This window comes from Panulirus ornatus, chromosome 7, assembly GCF_036320965.1.
Source record: "Panulirus ornatus isolate Po-2019 chromosome 7, ASM3632096v1, whole genome shotgun sequence".
In the NCBI taxonomy this organism is placed as follows: Eukaryota; Metazoa; Arthropoda; class Malacostraca; order Decapoda; family Palinuridae; genus Panulirus; species Panulirus ornatus.
Window position 1 is genome coordinate 43,863,735 of NC_092230.1, and position 7,500 is coordinate 43,871,234.

Consider the following 7,500-nt stretch of genomic DNA (forward strand, 5'->3'; position numbering starts at 1 on the left):
ACAAGAGATGGGGGCTCCACGACTATAGAACTCCCTCCCCGTACAATACAATATGGGGCCCCACGAGTGTAGAACTCCCTCCCCGTACAATACAATATGGGGCTCCACGAGTATAGAACTCCCTCCCCGTACAATACAATATGGGGCCCCACAGGTGTAGAACTCCCTCCCCGTCCAGTACAACAGATGTGGGGGACCCACAGGTGTACAGTAAACAAAGGGCATTACAAATGGATCATTATGTACACACCAACTTACGTCAGGTGTACAATTACGTACACACCGCCTTACGTCAGATGTACAATTCCTCATCTGTACTGTACGTGGGGAGGGAGATGTACACTTGTGGGGCTCCATTTCTTCATCTCTTTCTCACACTTTTTGAATTCTATTATTTTCCTTACATTCAACTAACTACTAACTCTGTTCCAGTAGTTTAGTATCTAAATAAGTTACATATTTCCATATATCTTCACTAACCTCCTGTTGATGGTGTCCGCCTCACGGGAAAGAAACTTTTTAAAAGTAAACCACACACACTTCCCTCACGTCTTGGACCCACAGACATCCAGGTTACGTCGTCCATTTCCCTCACGTTGATATCGCCATTAAAACACGTTCAAGTACCAGTTTGTGACGCTGTTGGGCTGGTGGTTATTACTACGCATCGTTATTGGGGGGGTGTGTGGGTGTGACCTTGAGCACCGCCATGGGGTTTACTCTGACCCACATTTGTAAACATAAGTCACACACGTTGTCCTCCCTTGTCCTCAACGCTCAACCCGTTCGCTGTACGGAACGGAACGCCTCACCTTCAAATCCTCTTCGTCTTTTACTATGCTAATTTCTCCTTGTATTCATCAGAATCGTTTCTTTTCAGTAGTTCCCAAATTGTGTGTCATCAACTAGTACTGATCTAGAGTTAATAGCTTTTTTTTTTAAGTATTTTGAGCAGATAGAACATTACTCCGTTCCTATCGTTCCTTGATCATCTTGCTACCTCTCCGTTCCTTAACCGAACGAATTGAATGATTCTATTATACTATGAGAAAATACCACTACACCATTGTGCTGTATATGGATTTAGATCGTTAGTGAAATTATTGATATATCCTATATAATCATGAGTGTATTTAGCTACAAAATTTGCAGACATGGAATTTTTATTGTGAATATCTTATTGGGGTGGATCAAAGACTCGTACATTCATCCATAAGTACAGCGTGATTTAATGGTCCCAACTCTTGCATAACCCAAACACAAAAAAAGAAAGAATCTCAATCCACCTGTGGTTCTGCAGTGTTGATCCCCGTGGGATAAGTCACCACCCAAAAAAAAAAATAATAAAAAGAGCGGCCCCACCCTTTTACCCTCGACACCTCACGGTCAATAATCATCGTTCCTCTGGCATCCTTACTGGTTACAGCCTCCTTCCTCCTCCTCCTCAACCCGTTCCACTCCCTAAACATGTCTACTAGCCCGAGGGATCCAACAACCGCCCAACCCCCCCTGGGAAATTGAAGCGCCTCTCTCTCTCTCTCTCTCTCTCTCTCTCTCTCTCTCTCTCTCTCTCTCTCTCTCTCTCTCTCTCTCTCTCTCTCTCTCTCTCTCTCTCTCTCTCTCATATGAAAAACCGCATTTCTAAATGAAAAGTAAATCAAGATAAAAAATGAAACTGTGTATAAGTAATCTGAGACGAGGCGTTTTATATATGCTTGAGGTAATGTATTCTGTAATTATTAGATTACATGAGAATAGAAGAAAGATGATACAACTCTTACAAGATATAATTCAAATGGGATTTATTAAATCTTATAATGCTACCAGGTCATGCATCACCATCTATGTTTGTCACTAAACTTAAAAAGTAATTTTACAAAAAATAATGTAAATGACCCGACTTGCAGAACCTCACAGATCTTTTTTTTTTTTTCATATAATTTCAGTCAACATTTACATCAACAAATGCTGCCATATTTGAAAATTGAGCATTCGAAGTTATAAGAATCAGTAATATATTTGATGAAAATTACTTTTATAACCTTATGATGGATGATACATATATTCAAAGTATTCATTTCGAAATTATACATAATGATTCTCTACTTAGAATTGAATAGGAAAGAAAATCAGGTAATTTAGGCAATCAAGATTGCAAATATGTCTTGCGCGTCACGGCTCTTGGAAGTTTCCCGCCCGAGCAGCGGATGGCTCTTCGCCAATTGCCAATTGCATTTAAATGAACTGTAAAATGTTTCCTTGAATACTTCATACATATATATATATATATATATATATATATATATATATATATATATATATATATATATATATATTGGAAAGAATCACAATTTTGCGCGTGATCAAGATATTCCTATGAGTCCACGGGGAAAATGAAACACGAAAAGTTCCCAAGTGCACTTTCGTGTAATCATCACATCATCAGGGGAGACACAAGAGAGAAATATAACAGTCAGTTGATATACATCGAAGAGACGAAGCTAAGACGCCATTTGGTAAACATGGACAATCACATGTTTACATGGACACACACACACAAACATATATATATATATATATATATATATTGAAAGAAATATATATATATATATATATATATATATATATATATATATATTGAAAGAAATATATATATGTTTGTGTGTGTGTGTGTGTCTTTGATTTTATCCGTCACGCTCTGAATGCCTTCTTGATTTCATAACTGCGTGAACGCTGACGAATCACATCCAAATTCTTCACATTACGAAAGCAAAGTCATCCATTCTTACATCATATCATGTCTACTTCATGGTTGCATTAGAGACATAAGATGGTGGCTGAAAGGCAAGAGATGAATATATATTCTGTCCCTTTCTAATATACATAAAGCCATTTGCACAATCACATGTTTACCAAATGTCGTCCTAGCTTCGTCTCTTCGATGTATATCAACTGACTGTTATATTTCTCTCTTGTGTCTCCCCTGATGATGTGATTATTACACGAAAGTGCACTTGGGAACTTTTCGTGTTTCATTTTCCCCGTGGACTCATAGGAATATCTTGATCACGCGCAAAATTGTGATCCTTTCCAATATATATATATATATATATATATATATATATATATATATATATATATATATATATATATATATATACATTGCCTTTGCAATGGCTCCACCTGCAGCGTCCAGTTTCTGGCTGTTGTGTTTACTATATACGATGCCAGAGCCGAGTATCCACACTCGAGCCCCACAGACCTTCCATAATGGTTTACCTTGACCGCTTCATCTGCTTTCGTGTAGGCCATGGACAGCGCGTCGCGCCCTACATACCATATGAATCCAATGTAGTCTATCGTATATAGAAAAGGCAACAGAGACTTGCAAACAATAATAAACCATCATGGAAACAGTATGACCCCCCCACAATAGTTGTTTGCAAAGCCTATGGTGTTTTTGAAGTGAGATAGTAAACAACTGGTATAATATTTAAGAGATGAAGATAGATTTGGCGTTGGGTTTTTTAAGATTTGGCGTTGGGTTTTTTAAGATTTGGCGTTGGGTTTTTTTTAAGATTTGGCGTTGGGTTTTTTTAAGATTTGGCGTTGGGTTTTTTTAAGATTTGGCGTTGGGTTTTTTTAAGATTTGGCGTTGGGTTTTTTTAAGATTTGGCGTTGGGTTTTTTAAGATTTGGCGTTGGGTTTTTTAAGATTTGGCGTTGGGTTTTTTTAAGATTTGGCGTTGGGTTTTTTTAAGATTTGGCGTTGGGTTTTTTAAGATTTGGCGTTGGGTTTTTTTAAGATTTGGCGTTGGGTTTTTTTTAAAAGATTTGGCGTTGGGTTTTTTAAAAGATTTGGCGTTGGGTTTTTTAAAAGATTTGGCGTTGGGTTTTTTAAGATTTGGCGTTGGGTTTTTTAAAAGATTTGGCGTTGGGTTTTTTAAGATTTGGCGTTGGGTTTTTTAAGATTTGGCGTTGGGTTTTTTAAGATTTGGCGTTGGGTTTTTTAAAAGATTTGGCGTTGGGTTTTTTAAGATTTGGCGTTGGGTTTTTTAAGATTTGGCGTTGGGTTTTTTAAAAGATTTGGCGTTGGGTTTTTTAAGATTTGGCGTTGGGTTTTTTAAGATTTGGCGTTGGGTTTTTTAAGATTTGGCGTTGGGTTTTTTAAGATTTGGCGTTGGGTTTTTTAAGATTTGGCGTTGGGTTTTTTTAAGATTTGGCGTTGGGTTTTTTTTAAAGATTTGGCGTTGGGTTTTTTAAAAGATTTGGCGTTGGGTTTTTTAAGATTTGGCGTTGGGTTTTTTAAAAGATTTGGCGTTGGGTTTTTTAAAAGATTTGGCGTTGGGTTTTTTTAAGATTTGGCGTTGGGTTTTTTTAAAAGATTTGGCGTTGGGTTTTTTTTAAAAGATTTGGCGTTGGGTTTTTTAAAAGATTTGGCGTTGGGTTTTTTAAAAGATTTGGCGTTGGGTTTTTTAAAAGATTTGGCGTTGGGTTTTTTTAAGATTTGGCGTTGGGTTTTTTTAAAAGATTTGGCGTTGGGTTTTTTTTAAAAGATTTGGCGTTGGGTTTTTTAAAAGATTTGGCGTTGGGTTTTTTAAAAGATTTGGCGTTGGGTTTTTTTAAAAGATTTGGCGTTGGGTTTTTTAAAAGATTTGGCGTTGGGTTTTTTTAAAAGATTTGGCGTTGGGTTTTTTAAAAGATTTGGCGTTGGGTTTTTTAAGATTTGGCGTTTTTTTTTTTATTTCACAGTCGAAATGAACTAAGTTACTGAGCCTTCCTCTGTAATCGTGTATAAAGTCCAAATAAAAGGAGACATGTCTAGTGTTTGGGGGGAAGGTATGAGCATCGGGGAGGAGGAAGGGAAGGAAGTGAAAGTGATCTCAAGTATGTAGAGTGGGATCCTTTGTGTTTAGAGTTAGTTAATAGGGTCTATAGCAGACGAGGGAAGAAAGATAGACAGTTAAAGAAACCTTTATTTGATAGGGACAGACAGATGGAAGAAAATTTCTACGCATTAGGGACCAGAGAGAAGCAGAAAAACCAAAGAGGAAGGGTTTCGAAAAGTAGCAGAGACATGTCCCACAAGTCTGCCATACGGTATAGAATCTCAAACACTACAGGAACCACCAGATTCCTTCACAATAAAGGTCCAAAATGGGTCAGACCGAAGACGTAGGTTTGACACACGGAGTTATTTTGGTGTGGAGGATGTCTCTTGTGTGTGTGTGTGTGTGTGTGTGCTCTCTCCTGTGTCGTCCCTCCCCTCCCCCCCCTTACCATCGTCGTGTGGAGAGAGAGAGAGAGAGAGAGAGAGAGAGAGAGAGAGAGAGAGAGAGAGAGAGAGGAGGGGGTGAGAGAGAGAGAGAAGGGGGGGGTGCGGGAGAGAGATAGAAGGGGAGGTGCGAGAGAGAGAGAGAGAGAGAGAGAGAGAGAGAGAGAGAGAGAGAGAGAGAGAGAGAGAGAGAGAGAGAGAGAGAGAGAGAGAGAGAGAGAGAGGAGGGGGGTGAGAGAGAGAGAGAGGGGGGGTGTGAGAGAGAGAGAGACAGAGTGAGAGAGAGAGAGAGAGAGAGAGAGAGAGAGAGAGAGAGAGAGAGAGAGAGAGAGAGAGAGAGAGAGAGAGAGAGAGAGAGAGAGAGAGAGAGAGCAAGCAGAGGTGGTGGGTGGGGGTGTCTGGTGGTTTATGGAGGGGGGCAACCTCTGGTATCTGACCCTCCATGTTGGTATGCTGTGTTTCCTGTGGTCTGTACCTTCGCGCGGGCCACCGAATACCTTGAACACGAAGGTACGAGCCTTGAACACGACGGTACGAGCCTTGAACACGACGGTACGAGCCTTGAACACGACGGTACGAGCCTTGAGCACGACGGTACGAGCCTTGAACACGACGGTACAAGCCTTGAACACGACGGTACGAGCCTTGTACACGACGGTACGAGCCTTGAGCACGACGGTACGAGCCTTGAACACGACGGTACGAGCCTTGAACACGAAGGTACGAGCCTTGAGCACGACGGTACGAGCCTTGAGCACGACGGTACGAGCCTTGAACACGACGGTACGAGCCTCGAACACGAAGGTACGAGCCTTGAACACGACGGTACGAGCCTTGAACACGACGGTACGAGCCTTGAACACGACGGTACGAGCCTTGAGCACGACGGTGCGAGCCTTGAACACGACGGTACAAGCCTTGAACACGACGGTACGAGCCTTGAACACGACGGTACGAGCCTTGAACACGAAGGTACGAGCCTTGAACACGACGGTACGAGCCTTGAACACGACGGTACAAGCCTTGAGCACGACGGTACGACCCCTTGACCTGACCTCCCCTGATACTCGAGGGGTCGTGAACACGGCGTTCAAAGTGTTATTTCCCAGGAGAGTCTCCACTTCGTGTCTCTGAGGGCTTACGTTTCCCAGGAGAGTCTCCACCTCGTGTCTTTGAGGGCTTACGTCTCCCAGGAGAGTCTCCACCTCGTGTATCTGAGGGCTTACGTCTCCCAGGAGAGTCTCCGCATCATGTCTCTGAGGGCTTACGTTTCCCAGGAGAGTCTCCACCTCGTGTGTTTGAGGGCTCACGTCTCCCAGGAGAGTCTCCACCTCGTGTGTCTGAGGGCTTACGTTTCCCAGGAATGTCTCCGACTCGTCGTCCTCGTAACCACCAAATATAGCTTCCGCAACGCCAGGCTAACGTACACGACAGGATGTGTTGACATTACAACTGGTCTGTTGACGTCATAAGGTCGCGTAGGGCGGAAGCCCCGTGATGTCATTTCGTCAACACTTCGACGTCAGCGAGAATGACAGACTTCAGCTCCCATTCTTCGGGGTTTCCGCCATTGCTCTGTGAGCTCATATCCATTTTCTTTTCCATCGTTTTCCTTGTCGATCGTCGACTTCTCTTTCTTTGGTGTTGCCCCAAGGGGATGGTCTTTGCTTGGTGTTGCCCCAAGGGGATGGTCTTTGCTTGGTGTTCCCCCAAGGGGATGGTCTTTGCTTGGTGTTGCTCCCAAGGGGATGGTCTTTGCTTGGTGTTCCCAAGAGGATGGTCTTTGCTTGGTGTTCCCCAAGGGGATGGTCTTTGCTTGGTGTTCCTCAAGGGGATGGTCTTTGCTTGGTGTTCCCCAAGGGGATGGTCTTTGCTTGGTGTTCCTCAAGGGGATGGTCTTTGCTTGGTGTTCCTCAAGGGGATGGTCTTTGCTTGGTGTTCCTCAAGGGGATGGTCTTTGCTTGGTGTTTCCCAAGGGGATGGTCTTTGCTTGGTGTTTCCCCAAGGGGATGGTCTTTGCTTGGTGTTCCTCAAGGGGATGGTCTTTGCTTGGTGTTCCTCAAGGGGATGGTCTTTGCTTGGTGTTCCTCAAGGGGATGGTCTTTGCTTGGTGTTTCCCAAGGGGATGGTCTTTGCTTGGTGTTTCCCCAAGGGGATGGTCTTTGCTTGGTGTTTCCCAAGGGGATGGTCTTTGCTTGGTGTTGCCCAAGGGGATGGTCTTTGCTT

At 42.8% G+C, this 7,500-nt stretch overlaps 2 protein-coding genes across 2 annotated transcripts in view; one reads left to right on the top strand and one right to left on the bottom strand.

Annotated features, from left to right (window-relative positions):
* LOC139749578 (glycerophosphocholine phosphodiesterase GPCPD1-like) overlaps positions 1–741 on the bottom strand; it is a 167,162-nt gene extending 166,421 nt beyond the window's left edge. The window contains exon 1 of the mRNA XM_071663646.1: positions 481–741. The gene's annotated coding sequence lies outside the window, so the exon portion shown is untranslated. The remainder of the gene's footprint in view (positions 1–480) is intronic.
* The window catches only part of LOC139749579 (serine protease inhibitor 88Ea-like), a 34,626-nt gene that overhangs the window by 1,934 nt on the left and 25,192 nt on the right, over positions 1–7,500 (top strand). The window lies entirely within an intron of this gene.